General features: G+C 34.0%; 1 long non-coding RNA gene across 13 annotated transcripts in view; it reads left to right on the top strand.

Annotated features, from left to right (window-relative positions):
* LOC141422445 (uncharacterized) overlaps positions 1–15,988 on the top strand; it is a 178,865-nt gene that overhangs the window by 136,278 nt on the left and 26,599 nt on the right. For 10 of the 13 annotated variants that reach the window (XR_012446989.1, XR_012446980.1, XR_012446993.1 and 7 more), the window contains 3 exons: positions 13,892–13,985; positions 14,464–14,538; positions 15,301–15,439. This is a non-coding gene — a long non-coding RNA (uncharacterized lncRNA). The remainder of the gene's footprint in view (positions 1–13,891; positions 13,986–14,463; positions 14,539–15,300; positions 15,440–15,988) is intronic. The other 3 variants (XR_012446984.1, XR_012446988.1, XR_012446994.1) reach the window with 1 other exon arrangement.

The following is a 15,988-nucleotide window of genomic DNA, read 5'->3' as shown; positions in this document are numbered from 1 at the left end:
CCCTCTGGACTCTTAGTTTCATCTTCTGAGTCATTTCTCTCCCTCTGTAACAATTGGCACATGTTTGCAGCTATGTAGTTTAATAAGTCTGGTTCCTGTCAGGGTATTAAAAAAATCCACAATATTCGCAGTATGTCCGTGTGAATGCCACCCTGAGGAAGAAATAGTAAGTGAACAGCATCTGTCAAGTCTCTTGACACAGGCTCTCTACCTCTGTCACCTCTCATTCACTTCCTCCTTCAATGAAAGCGACTACTCTTGGCTTCTCACCCTATCCACTAGACAGTCCCTGACTCAGGATGGCGCTATGATTTGTCAACTCTACAATGATGGAAAAGTGATACACCTTCAGTACAAAACTTACTTATTTTGATTTCTTACCCAGCTAGGGATATGCAATATGACAGTCTCTGGCCAAAGGCTGAGCAATGGCAGCGAGCGACAGCTCCCAGTCGGCCACATGATCATAACAGTGAACGAGTTGTACTCTGCAGTGTGTGAGTTACTATCCTGTCATGTTCAGTAGAAGGTCTATTAAATGAGGTTGACTTACAACCTTTCCAAATTATGATGTTAGAACATTGTTTCATCATTCATCAAGTCAGGAGTAGCTGCATTTTGCATATCTTCAACCATTATATAAATGCAATCATACACTAAATTTTCTGCCTTATTTTTATTCTTTTGCTCAGTATTAAGATTTTTAGTTTCATCCATGATTTTGCATGGTTTTTTAATAAATATAATGCTGTCATCAATAAATGCAAGAAGATTAAGTTTCTTATATTACATGACTCTAATAACAATAATAAAATTTAGAGTGAGATTAATTGTGAATATCAGGGAGGCACAGAGAATTACAAAGAACACAGAAAACCAAATAGGAAATATTGGTTGCTTTTCTGACTCTGCACTTTCATAGGTACATGATTATGGACAATTATAGTGTTGACCTTTGTTCTTATTTTAAGTTTTCTTTTTTGTCCTACTTCATCTAGCAAAATTAGAGTAAGTCTAAATGCTCCTTGAGTTATAAATATTTTATTATTCGTTATTCTGTACTGCTAGGGGCTTCAAACCTAAATTAATCTTGCACAGTTTGTATTTTCATCACTTGTCCTATATGACTTATAAATTGGCAAGCAAAAGAAAATTTAGAGGCTTGCCTTATGATAAATTAAAAGTGGTTAACTCAAAAGTTCTGACTATGACTTCAAAGGAAAGAACAAATATTCTACTCAATACAGAAGCATCAGTTATGAGCTCCATGAGGAAAGAGATGCTCTTGGCATGTAAAAAGCTTGCTTTGTCTTGCCTTGGCTTAGCTTTGATCTCAGTCTTCTTTTCCTTTCTCACTGATGTTACTTTATTCTTTATTCAAGAAGCATTTAGTGCTCACTTCCCAGATGTCAAGCCCACTATCAAGGGTTGAGGATACTAATGAAACAAGACATCCTGAAGATCATGGAGCATAAAGGAGGCAGACAAGTAAGCAGAGAACTCACAGACAATGTGATGAGACTCCAAATTAATGATGGAGCTATGTTTGACCCTGATTTTAACCTGCCTATTTTACAGGATTTAAAAAAGAATATAACTACTGAAATATTTTGCACAGAGAAGCTAAGCACACTAAACTGGATTAAACACCTATGTGTGTTAAACACTCTGTCCCAGACACAGCTGGTGCTTAGGTTATAATAGATGGTTATTTGTAAGCAAACATTCACTTTCATTCCTATTCTTTCTCCCTCCGTTGATGGGATGTTTGTCTCCTCCATTATCCTTTAGCTTGGCCATTTGACCTCCTTTCTCCATTGCAATGGGGCAGCAATAATAGTGTGCTCCTTCTAGGATTTAACAGGTATCTACCTGTGTTTTTGCTGTTGCCTTTATTTCTAATCTCTGTCATGAAGAGCATGTTCTCCAGCTAATTAAAGGCCTTCTATTCTAGATGGAGAACAACTGTTAACCCTATATGCATACCCATGTCTTAGAACAGTGATGCTTAGTCTAACTGAAGATGGGCATGGGTGCAAATCCCACCCAAATGGCATAGGAAAAGCTAACACAACTCTAGGCATTTCCTCTGTCCTCAAGAAACTAACATTTTGTCATATAACTTAAGGCCATATGGTAAGTCTTGTGGGAAAGACTTTTTCTGGAGTCAGGTAGAAGCTGATAGCTGAGCTGACTCCAATGGTCCAGAAGTAGCCAGGCAGGAAGAATAGCTTAGAGAAAATTGAATTGAGAAAGAACTTAAGAAAAAAATCCTAATAAGGGGCCAGAATATGAATAGTTCTGAAAGAATCTGTGATAGTTAATTTTATGCATTAATTTGACTGCATTTAAGGTATTTTCAGATCGTAAAGAGATATAACATTCTTTCTAGGCGTGTCTGTGAGGGTATTTCTGGAAGACCTTTGTATTTGAATCAAAAGATTGATTAAAGAAGTCTTCCCTTAACAATGTGAAGTGTGCCTCATCCAATCCATTGAAGGGCTCAACACAGCAAGAAGGTGAAGGAAAGGCAAATTTATACTCCCGTCTGGGACATTTGTAAACTCCTGTCTTAGAACATAAGAGCTCCAGGTTTTTGTGCCTTCAAACTCAAACTTAATATACCACTGCCTTTCCTGGTTTTCCTATATATCTACATATATTTTATGGGTTTTCTGAACAAACAAAGCTGATAGAGGAGGTCAAGCTATTCAAATGACGCCAGTGTGAGGCAGAGACAAGTAAGAGAAATGGCTGAGGAGAAAGGCCATTGTTTAGGTATGGAAGGGTCTTCTATGTTGCATGTCACCAATATTTAGCAGTTATAAACATCTGTCCCTCCCACTTGCTTTTTTCCAAGAAAACAACACACATAGTATTATTTCATCCTTAAAGCTAAGCTATGGCTTCAATCTTGAGAATCATCTGCATAGCTAAGAAACTAAAAGGAGCTGAATTTTAAGGACTTTGGATCCAATTGTGAATAAGTTTTCATAAAATATCATATTTAAAGATATTAAAATGTGTCTTCGAAAAAGTTCACCAGTATATAATTCACTGGTTTTCATTAATTTAGTAATGGAGTCAAATAGAGGGTTAGTTCAGTCAAATACATTATTTCACTCCTCATTCCATTTGTGTTGGTTGATTTGTCATTTGATAAAAATGACCACATTAAATTTTCAGTAGAATCTTAGTATATAAATTTGCTATGATCCCATTCATCTCTACATAGAAGTGCTGCTGTCCTCCCCATGGAAATTACTTCAATTCCGCTAAAACCATTGACTTGATCCTTCAAAATATGTCCATGTTTGTAGGCAAGTTTTCTAGAAGGAGGTTACCAAAGATTTTGTCAAATCACAATTTAAACGTACATTTCCTTTCCTGTTACTTTTGTTTCAATTTGCCTTTTTTCTAGCTCCTATTCATGTATAATTATCTGGATGTATTTTTAGTAAAAAAAAATGCAATAATTGTTCATTTTAAAATATCATGTGATTTGAAGACAGTATGGCCCCTTCTCTGTAAACTATTCTAGATAAAACCTCCATACATTACAACACTTTAAGTTGCTGAAGAAAAGTGGCAATGGCAGTGCATAAAATATGTATAGGAGGAGGCTTTCTTCAGCAATGCTGTGAGATCTTTTTTCCCTACTGTACAAGGAAATATATTTTTGATTATTAGACTGCTGAAATGATTCTGCAATTTTATGTAATTATGCATACTATGAGATTGTCAGTGGTGGTAGCTATAATTTAGCAGATAGAGACTCCAAGGCCTTTCCCTCTGTAGCATCGTTCATATGTCCAGAGGCTACAGGACTGTAGACAGCACATAATTTCTATGTTTGGATATGTATGTACACATACAATTTTAACAAAACCTTTTTTTAAAACTAATTTTAAAGTTATAAGAAAATCACTAAAGCAATTTGGAAAGTTTTATTTTATCCCTCATATCAGTGTTCCAAATGCTATTATTTTATGTAGCCATCGTACAATTTTGAAAGCACAACCTTAACAGGAGTATGTTTTCATTAACTAAAATGTAGACTTCATTCTAATTTCACTGGTGTATTCCTATAATCCAATTTCTATGTCCAAGGATTCAAGTCAAGATGCCATTCACATATAATTGTTATTTTTCCCTTAGTCTTCTCCAGTCTGAATCTTCTCTTACTTTTCATGACCTTGACATTCTTGGAAATCTGTCATTTTGTAGGTACTTCCTTCATTTGGATTTTTCCTGTTGTCTTCTCATGGAATAAGTTACTCTGTTTGAAAGTAATACCACAGAAATATGTTTTTTTCCTCAGTGAATCTAAGAAAGAATATTGTGCATTTTTCTCATTACTAGGGATTTACTTTAGTGAGTATCTACTCACTAATATAAATTTAATATAAAGTTATTATCTTTCCCCTTTGTGGATGTTTAGTATCGAGATTCTTAGAGGCTATGGAAACCTTGTTTCTCTATAAACTGTCACCCGTTAATTTTGACATCTACTGATGTACTTCACCCAGAACATTCATTGCTGGTGTTTGTCCAATGATGGTTTTCTATTACTTACTTTGTATTAATTAGAATTTACTATAACAGAGAGCTCTCTCTTCTCCCTTGCTTGTTTACTTATTCATTTGTTTACATCAGTAAGGAGTCCTGTATTTTTATCTCATTCTCTAAGTTAACATCCAGTAGTATGTGTTATTTACTGTGTTTGTCAAACTGCTGGATCATAAGCCATAAGAACTGCTTCAGGATGGCCTCTGTGTTTTTTGAATGAGCCCTGCTTCTCCTGTTTGTCTTTTTTGTTTACTGATTTTTCTGGCATTTTCCAGACTCCTCATCTGTTTCCTTGCCCCAGTCCTAGAATCACTTCTCTAAGGACCTGGATCCCTTTTCATAAATGATGCTTAGAGACCAAGATCTAAATGGTAGGCAAGGTCATTGTTACTGGAGGATCATTATTTCTGGCCCTCTGAGTACCTATAGCTAGAAAACACATGTATATATAGTAACACATAAACATCTATGTTTTGCATCTATCTGTGTAGATATATTTAAAATTCATGAGTTTGAAAAAATTTAAGTGGATATATATATACATGTACACATATATACATGTACATATAGTTAGAAATATTTATATTTTTTCTTATTAAACTCAACACATTTTTTCCTAGGAATAAGATCACATTTTCACTAAGAATTTTTCTCAATGTGTCATGAGATAGTCTTCTCATTCCTTTCTTTGTGTTATGCCTTGTGACTAAAATGAATTTTGTCTCTCCCATCTGCCTGCAGAAAATTACCTATTCTTCAAGATTCAACTGCAGTATTTCATTCATAAAAATATTCATTTCTCCTTGAATCTATTGCACTTTCTTCATGGGTCTCATGTGGTCTATTTTAATCACATTTTACTACTTTATATGCCATTTGTTTAAAAGATGGATTTGAGTTTCAGTTTAATTTGTGTTTAATTATTTGGTATACATATACAAGGCAGTACTTGGGATATTGTAGAGATCTCCTTTTGCCTTATTCTTTTCAGCATCTTTCCAATCATGGCTGTTCTCCTACCCTTACACACCTGTACTTCTGTCTGATAAATCATCCAAATCACAAATTTGCATGTGGCCAGTTCCCATCTAAACACAAAATTCCTTTGTCTAAGTGAATAGGTCATGTAAGGGAAAATACTCAATTGGAATGAATTAAAATTCTTCACTTCAATTGATACGAGGACACTTGAGAATGAGACCTATGCTTGATTTTAGCTGTGAAAATGTCAGACTGTATGTGGTCATTATTGCTCCACCCTATGGTGAGTTGTGAAGAGGTAAAACAATGTGATTAAATTATCCAAATAATTGCGAAGATGCAAGTGCCTATTGACTTTTCAGACAGGTAAGCCAGTAAGTTTATAATTTTTGCTCATCTTTACTTAAATTGCATATCTATTACTTTCAAGATTCATGTAAAAATTGGTATAAAGATACAGTATATTGCAGGGAATAAGCAGGAAAATATTGACCTCTCTGAGGTAAGATAAAGTTCCTTTACTGTCAGCAAGGTTTCTGTCAATACTTGTTATGGGCAATAAAGCAGACATCCCTTGCTGAATTTTGGAACGCAGATCATGACGGACGAAGGCAGGAACTTTAGTGGCAGAAGTAGAAAAATAGCAAGATATTGCAATGTGTTACCTAGATCTTAAGTCATTTTTTACATTGTAAGGGAGAAAATCAGCTTCAGGTTAAACTTGACTCTTCAAAAGTCAGTGTGCTAATTCTGGAGCGTATAATTTTTATGAATAGATAAATTACCCTGTGAGCATCAATCTATGAGACCTGAGATTCTGATAACCTTGAAAATTATTAGAGTCCAATTATTTCTTCACCATTGGTGTAAAGTTAGCAAATAAAAAAACCTGTAAAAGATGGGTGATATTAAGAAAGATGCATCCCAAGAAATGGAAGAAGCAAGTCTCAGACAGCCTCCTCTTCTGTATCCCTTACTTGAGGTGTAAATGAGCAGTCCTGTTACACAGCATCCTGCATGAAGATGAGGTCAAGTCAAAGAAAGCAATTAAGTATAACAAGCTATTCTAGCTACTGTCTTTATGTGGCTTCCAGAGAGATGCAGACCAGCTAAAGCACAAATCTCCACAGTAATCAGTATCAGGATCCAGAAGCGGGGACAAAACCTACCTGGACAAGTCATCCAGCATCATTTCCTACTCATAGCACTCCTGACTATGTTGTGATGAATTGTCTGATACTTTAATCTTTTTAATTTCTTTCTTCATTTGTTTATACTGCTCACTCTCTTTCACATAATTCCATATTTATTTACACCTTCAGAACATGTAAATTCAACTTTATTTCCTTTTCCATTGGATTTTTAAAAATGAAGTTTACCTTCTATTGCAATATTAAACATGTAGATATTCTCCACAAAGTTCTGTTGATAAAATATAAAGTTCATTTTATTTATACTCCTGTGATTATTATACATGCTGTTATTGAAGGCCTATAGTCACTTATTTTGCTCCCAATCTTTCTTTTTATGTTCCTTCTTGAGAATTTTTGGGAATAGACTTCCTTATGAATCATTTTTCTAAGTTCAACTTTACTTACTCCACAGTATGTATAAATGCATAATTTTAAAGGTCTTATATTTTATATAAAGTTATGTAACAGATAGATGATAGATATAGATAGATAGATGATAGAAGGACAGATAATTTCCTTTTCAAACCTATTGCATTGCAGGAAATTGGGCAACTTGAATTACTAGTTTGATGTTTGTGACTATTCTTTAGCTTTTCATACTCAATAGTATAATTTGCTGAAAATAGTTGGAATTTTCACAGATCAGCAAGTCAAATAAATATATAATTGTTCCATCTTCTGATAATTACCATGAATAGTGAAGTGATTATCAAAAGGCATAATCTAGAATGGAGTTAAATTTCCAAATTTTGCTACTTTTGGAAGATGGTCTGAAAATTGTTCTCTTCTGATAAATCAAAGATAACCCATGTGTGTATGTTCTTTTCTTTTCTAAATATGGCAGTGAGCAAAAAGTGAGTTTGAAACATTAAAGAAAAAACAGGTGAAAGCATTAGCATAAAATATTAGGTTTTAGGTGAATATCACAGCCAGGTCATGATGGCTAAATATCACATTAGTAAATTTCTATTTTCTCATGCTTTCACTACTATTCCATGGTTTTTCTTTCTAGAGCTTAGTTTCAATGCAACAATTGGTTATTTAAAGGCACTATGTTAAAAATCTAGATACATTGCTTTCTAAGATTGTTAAGTGAATGAATTATATCTGGAAATTGAGATCATATCAGTATTTTAGCATAGCTGATGCATAAGATTTAAGGATAGTATGAGTCAAGCTTCTCGAGATATGAAGGTTTTAAATTTATTTAGGCAGATATTTCCATATAATTTCATTTCATGCAAGCAGACTATCACACAATTTCTATGTTTGTTTCCTTTTACTACTCATTACTTTGTAGCTATGGAAATTGTTATTGTTGATAGCAAGTATAGGTTGAACATGTTTCCCATATGGACCATATAAAGAATTCTGTGGCATAGCTTGATGTTTTCAATTTTTGATATACAGAGTATATATGTACATCAATGTACAATAATACCCTTTCACTTTTAACATGTCCAGTAATGTACTCCCATTTCATTATTTCACTTTTCTTCCATTTCAGATATAATTAATATTCATCAACATTTTTATAATTTTGTTAATTCAAAAACTGATTTCACAGAATTGTTCTCACTAAGGATAGTATGCTGTCAAAGAAGGTTAGGGAATCCTGAATTTAAAAACATGTTAAAAAGGAGGATATAACATTCAGATTTACTTGATTTCTTTTTACTACAGAATCTTTTCCCCCACACACTCTTTCACTAATTTGATGAGGACATGTGTTAGTCATGATTCTGTGGTAATATGTAAATGTAAATGAGGGAATTTATCATGAACACTGGTTCACACAATCACAGAAGTCAAGAAGGTCCCTCTGATCTTTGCAAGCTGGAGAAACATAAAAGCTAGTGGTGCAATTAATTCTAAGTTCAAAGGTTCAAGAAACACAGTGGCTAGTGTCTGATGGACTGGGGATGTGTGTGTTCCAGCCTAGCAGAGAGAAAGAGAATTTGTCCTTGCTCTGTCTTTTTGTTCTATTCAGGCCTGATGGTTTGGTAGTTGTCTACTCACATTGGCGAAGGTAGACTTCTTTAATCAGTCTATTGGCTCAAATGATAATCTGTCCCAGAAACATCATCACAATCACACCTAAAAATAATGCTTTATCTTCTACCGTAATCCATTCAAGTCAACACCAAAAATTAACCATTACAGCCAATGTTCTCTAAAGCAAAACATGATACATTATTTGGGCATTTACATTTTAAAGATAATTACTTCAATGGCTTGTATTGGAGATCTTTATTTTTAGACTTTGGACTAAAAACACATGATATATGTAATAATTATGTTTGGGAATTAATTTTAAGTAAAACTAAAATATGTTATACCTACTCACCAACCTAACAATGTTCCTGAAAGACTTAGGAAAAGAAGAACAACCAAAACCAGAATTAGTCGAAGGAAGTACTGAAAATCACAGAAGAAATTAATGAAATTTAAAGGAAAATACACAAAAAGATCAATAAAATAAAAAGTACATTATTGTGATCCTATCACTTCAGAGTTTAGGCAGAAGGATAGTGAGTTCATGGCTAGGCCTGCCTGGAACACTTAAGGAAACCCTATCTCAAAACAGAAAAACAAAACAGGGAAAAAATCATTTTTTGAAAAGGTAAGCAAAGTTGACAGAACTTTATTTAGATTACCAAGAATATATCATAAAGAAGATGAAAATAAAATCATACATGAAAAGGAGACATTACAGTTGAAACCGTAAAAATAAAATAGATAAGCAAAAGGAAATATCTTTGAGAAAATCCAGGAAAGGACTGATTGGAATTTATTGTGCAATTCTTGAAATACTAGCTATTCTTTCCAAGACAATACAGTCTAGAAATATACTACTTTTCATGTGTATATTGCATTTTTTAATTTGGAAATTTATTTAAATGTTTTCCCTCAAAAAGAATTTGAATAGGGCTGGTGGAGTGGCTCAAGCAGTAAGAGTATGTGCTAAGCAAGTGTGAGGTCCTGAGTTCAAACCCCAGTGCTGCCCCACCACCAAAAAAAAGAATTTGAGGAAAGAATTGTTTTGTGGACAAAGCACTGTAGAAAATATCAGTAATATACTGATTTTACTGGATTAGAATAGGATGTATTTTCTTAAATAATTTCCCCCATATTAGGATAGCACTTCCTTTTCTGACAAATAACTTTAAAATTAAAAAAAATCTGAATTTTCACCATATAGGCAAAACCTCTTTTAATATTTCATTATTGTTTGCTCTTATATAACTTAGCTCAAAATAAAATTGCCTAATTGTCAATGACCTCCTTAAAAGAACTCAAATGGCTCAGCAACTAAAAGTAAAGATTGATAAGTGGAACCAAATGACATTAAAAAGCTTCAGCAACCAAAAAATGATCACTAAATTGAAGAGGCTGACCACAGAATGGGAGAAAATCTTGGCTAGCTATACTTCTGACAAGGGATTAATAAGCAGAATATACAGGGAGCTCAAAAAGAAAAAAAAACTTCCAAAAAAATCTTCCCAATGAAGAAATGGGCAAATTAACTGAAGGGAGTTTTGTTAAAGGAAGAAGTCCAAATGACTAAAAAGCACACAAAGAAATGCTCAACATCCCTGGCCATAATGTAAACTAGTACAACCACTATGGAAAACAGAATAAAAAACAGAACTGCCACATGATCCAGGAATTCCATTCTTAAGGATATACCCCAAGGAATGTAAGTCAGGTTACAATAAAGACACCTGCACACCCATGTTTATTGCAGCACTATTCACAATAGCCAAGCTATAGAAACAGCCAAGATGCCCCACTACTGATGAGTGGATTAAGAAAATGTGGTATTGATATACAATGGAATTGTAAACAGCCTTGAAGAAGGCAATTTTGAGTTTGCAGGTAAATGTATGGAAATGGAGCATCACCTTAAGTGAGGTTAGCCTGGTTCAGAAGCCCAAAAGTCACATGCTTTCTCTCATATGTAGAATATGGACCTAATACAAATGCAGTAATATTATGAAAAACAGGTCACATTAAGGGGAGGTCACACATGAGAGGAGAGGGTATAAGAAGGAAGTTAAGAAGGTGAATATGGTTCATGGCCTCTCTACAAATAAAGAATGAATATAGAATTTTTAAACTGATTGAAACCACATAAAAAAGGGACTAAGGATATAAAAGGAAAAAATAAAAGAGATGAACCAAATTGGGCCATAATACATGGGAGTGCCACAAGGGTACACCTCCTCAAGTATGTTTTTGCAGTTCTGTGTTCTGCTTCAATCTTAGAACTAAAACCATATTTTACTCACAACAAAATTAATATAAAAATTTAAGATTTTTAATATATTAGTGTTATTTTTCTCTGAGATGTTTCAGAGTCCTTTTGATTGTGTCTTAATATATTTTTGAGTTTGTAATATAATGAACATTTTGGCAGCATGGGGGTTTGAACTCAGGGCCTCACACTTGCAGGTGCATATTGCTTGAGCCATTCCAGCAGCCCTATAATGAAGCTTAAAACCCTGCAATTATAAATTTCATCATCTATTAAATTCATTTATACTTTCAGTATAATGTACTTAAAAGCAATCTATGGCTTTGTAACTTTATTATTTGTAGCACAATATGTGCATAGGTCAATGTGTGTCAGCTCCACTAGGCTATTCAGACCTGCGTTGCACACACTATGATGTCTAAAGATAAAAAAATCAGCCTCTTTGTGCTGCTATTGTATAGTTCATTTGTTCTAAATCAGCTGTAGATAAATAGGTTTTAGAGAACTTTGGAGCAAGAAAGATATTTTATGGAAATTAGAAGAATTTTCTAAATACTGTGAATATCGTATAGATAAATTTATCTGTACTGACTTGTTTCTAGAGGATGATTTTGACTTACACTGCATTAAAATAATATGTGCATAGGCAATCACAAAAAGAAAATGGAGGATTTCAAGTACATTTTAGTTTAAAATATGCTTAATTTATATCTAGCTACCTAGCTAGTATATCAAATCTACAATTTTCCCAATATCAATTAATACACTTAAAAATAAATTCTAATTAACCTATTACCCATACTGGAATAAAGAACTTCTCTTATTTTGTTCTTTGATGGCACTGCAGTTTGAACTCAAGACTTCGTGCTTGCTAGCTAAGCTGTGCACTGCATGAGTCTGCCCTCAGCCTTTTTGCTTTAGTTATTTTTCAGATAGGGTCTTATACTTTTTGCCTGGGCAGGTCTTAGGCTAGGATCCTTCTACCATGTCTCATGTGAAGATGGTGTTGCAGTTGTGACTAGTGTGCTTGCTTGTTTTCTGAGATGAAATCTCACTAACTTTTTGCCCCGGCTTGCCTCGAATCATGATTCTTCAGGTCTCTGGCTGGGATTGCAGGTATGACTGACCATGCCCTGCCTGTGGGATATTCATTCTAATTTCTCATCTTACATTGTAGTTTGTAGCCTAAATAATGTTTAAAATAAAGAAATGTAATTTTAAATACAAAATGATTGTCATTATAGCAACTCAGTTTTTGCATTTGAAATAATTATCATTTGTTTACCAAGCATGAATCTTTAGAATTTGCCCTTTTGGTTGCTACTTCGAAAACAAGAGGTTCTAAAGATACATGCTCCATTTCTAAATGTCACATACAGAGAGAAAGGAGTAACATCCAATTATTACATAATTTTATCTTAATATACCTTTATTTTATTAAAGAAATAGCATATTTTAATTACCAGAACAATACTCCTCCATAAATATATATAGTCAAGACTTTCCTAGATGCTTAGGGGAAAAAAACCCACATTAATAATAATATTTACTTTTAATAATTTGCCTTTATGTAAGTCCAATTATTTGTGCAATATATATAATCTAACAAAAAGACAAAGACTTGGCATTGATATGAATGGTCTAGAACAGAGGTAAGAGCTGGAGAACATGTTTATTCATTACTAAGTATACTATATACTGCATTCTTCACAAGTAATCATGAGATCAGCTAAGAATTCAGTTGGGTGTGACTGATTCTGTCTCCAGCCCATCTATTCTCTTCTGACCAGCAAACCTGCAGCTCTTGGCTGAAGCCGCTCCTGTATAATCTCTGAGAGCTCCATGGCTGTCATCTCACTGAAAATGCTTGACTCCAATAACGTCTCTTCTACTCCTCGTATGCCTCTGCATTTTGACATCTTGTTAGAACTGCTTAGTTTTCTGAGGCAAAATGTTTGTTTTTCCTTCTCCCTTTAAAAACCTTCACTTGGGACCATAACTTTATATTTTACAATTTTATGTCAGTTATGAGTCGTTTTTATGTTTATCTTCTTGTTTACTTTGGAGCACTGGTTTTGGGTGAAATTAAATTTGATCTTTAGTTACTGTTATTTAATATTGAAATCTGGTATGATTTTATGACCTCTTCATTTATTTCAACTACAAATATTCTTTTCTCCATGCTAGTTCTATTTAAAATACCTTATAGGGAGCTATATTTTCATTTCTCTTCTTTGGTGAATATGTTTTGCTTTCTTCTTAATATAGTCTCCCCCAAATCAGTGAGATTTCTAAAACCCTTTCTGTAAACATCTGACCTCTCTAATGAAAACCACTTTCTACTTTGAAGTGTTGTTTTTACAGAAGTTATATCTCTAGTGGTTCCATAGTTAGTTTCACCAATATTATTGCTTTACTTTATATAGACTATATACGAGAAATGTAGTGCACAGAAAAGTATTCATTTTTGAAGACATGCTATCCATTATTTGCAGATAATTGTTTTAAAAAAAACAAATTTTCCCAAGAATTAGGAAGATTTTGCTGTTTAATTGAGAATGTTAACAACACTGTTTGAGCTTCTAAAGAATACAATGTACTGAATATTCATAAGTGTGAAGGTGCAAAATGAAAAGACTCTGCCTGAAAGAACATCCTGTTAACATTTGTTCTGTGATATTTTTAGCATTTTTCCTACATTGCACATGGGGTTTATGTGTGTATGTATGTGTGTGTGTCCATATAAAAATTTACTGATTCATATGAAATGAATCCGACAGACTCTAATTTGTTGGGGAGAATATTTTCTTCACAAGGTTTTTCATCTTTATAGGACATGTAAATATATACATATTTCCATAATTTGATATTTTTGTTAAATTGATTCTAGATAAAGCACAAAAGAAGACAGAAGCTCACATTGCCACTTAAGCCACTCTGTCCAGTCCTGGAATTGGAACGGTTCTGGTTACTACACTCCTTAGGTCCTTCTGTTTGTTGTGTCTTCATCCCCAGGACACTGTCACAATTTCACTTTCAAAACAGTTGCTCTGAGACCCAAGAAGTCCAGAATCACACGTGGAGAAAAGGGGTTTCTTTAGGAGAACCTCATTTAGTCAAAATTTATCTCCATTCTACATTCACCTGAATGTAAACAAAAAACTCTATTGATATCTTATATATTCCAAAAGCTGTACTTCTAAAAGTAATTTTCTACCTTTAATAAAGGTTTTGGGACAAAAAAATCATATTGTCATGCAGGTTATGGGATGGATTGACTTGGGAGAAATAAGAGCAGCTTTTATGACACAGCTACTGTCCTGTCAGAAAAGACCCTCCTTGTCTATTAAATTTTGTGCAGAGAACAGGGAGAGAAACTGGATTTGAGGGTTTGCATACTGGAACCATTGTTAGAATTTAAAAAAAAGACATAACTCACTCCTCCCTGCTTTCCTCACTCAGAGGAGTGCTAGAGCTACTGTGGAGTCTCAAGGAGGACCCTGTGCCCTTGTGAGCCAAACGTCCCCATCATATGAGGTGAGACCCAAATAGTTTTCATTGAAACTGATAGTCCTTAAAAATACCTTCTATAGCCTTAACATTCACGAGAGGTGAGGCAAGACCCCATAAGATACCTCCTTTATCAAATTCCTTATAATTGTAAATATAGAAAATCAACCTCTGAATAAGATAGCACTGACCAATTTGCATGTTTTGCAACATTGAGATGTTTCAAAGAATCTGAATGTTTTCAGAAGTTACCAATTCAGTGTTTATAACATATCTTGATGTACTCTAGTTCGGTCACTAACTTTTTCCTGATATAATGAGGGAAGCGAAAAAGAGACAAAGCATATTTACTTCCTTCCAAAGTCCAAAACTTGTATTATTTATTTTAAGTAATTACTAAGTTCTTTGATACTTATATCCCATATTTGCTCTTAAATTATTTGTTACTGTCAAGAAAATGAACTATTCTATAATATGCAAGTTCAAATTAAGCCAGCAATAATTGTTCTCCATCTATTTCTTTAAAAGTGTGAGGTAGAAGATGATTTGGGAGTGGACAAGGTATAGAAACCTTTGCATACGAACAGCATTGAAAACATTAACTTGATTACTGACAATTTTTGGACACCGTATCTTTGGTGTGTACTGCAAGAACAAATTTAGCCACCCAGTCACCGATTTTGCGGAAGTCTCTTACTTCTTACCCTGTAAATAGAACGTCTCAGATAGCGGGTTGCTCCTCAAAAAGAAAATGTGAGGGACAGAAGCCATAGTGCTCAATTTCTGCAGGCAAACACATCAAACTCATCAGTCGAGCAAGTCATGGCTTACATTCTGCGAGGGGAGAGGCTAAAGAGTCATATTCACAGAAGATCCATCCACGTGGAAGGAAACATCAGGAGGATAGAAAACACATTCTTCACCTGTGGTAGGTGTTTTAAAATGCTTAATCAACAAAAACTTAATGCAATCTCCATTGTTCTCTCATGAAACAGCAACTTCTTAATAGAAATAAAATCTTTTCTTTTAGTCCATTTGATACAATCTTCCTTTTGGCAGAAATTCAGTCATATAAAATAGTTATAGCTTGCCAGGTGCTGGTGGCTCACACCTGTAATCCTAGCTACTTAGGAGGCAGAGATCAGGAGGATTATAGTTTGAAGCCAGTCTGGGCAAATAGGTCATAAGACTCTGTCTAGAAATAAATCTTTCACAAAAAAGGGCTGGTGGAATGGCTTAAGGTGAAGCCTTGAGTTCAAGCCCCAGCACAGTAAAAAAACAAAAAGTTATATGTTATAGTTACATAAAGAATTACTTTTTTTGTGGAATGAAGGATACTTTTTAGTACAAGTGTATTTTGGAAAATGATAATTAAAAGAAAAACCTACTTTCCTTTTTAAAATAAAAACAAAAGATTAAAATGATTATTAGTTTTGAGGAAATTTTTCTTTAAATAATTGATTTTTAATTGCTATTT

The sequence above is a fragment of the Castor canadensis genome, chromosome 4 (genome assembly GCF_047511655.1).
Source record: "Castor canadensis chromosome 4, mCasCan1.hap1v2, whole genome shotgun sequence".
In the NCBI taxonomy this organism is placed as follows: Eukaryota; Metazoa; Chordata; class Mammalia; order Rodentia; family Castoridae; genus Castor; species Castor canadensis.
This window is presented reverse-complemented; position numbering and strand designations above follow the sequence as displayed.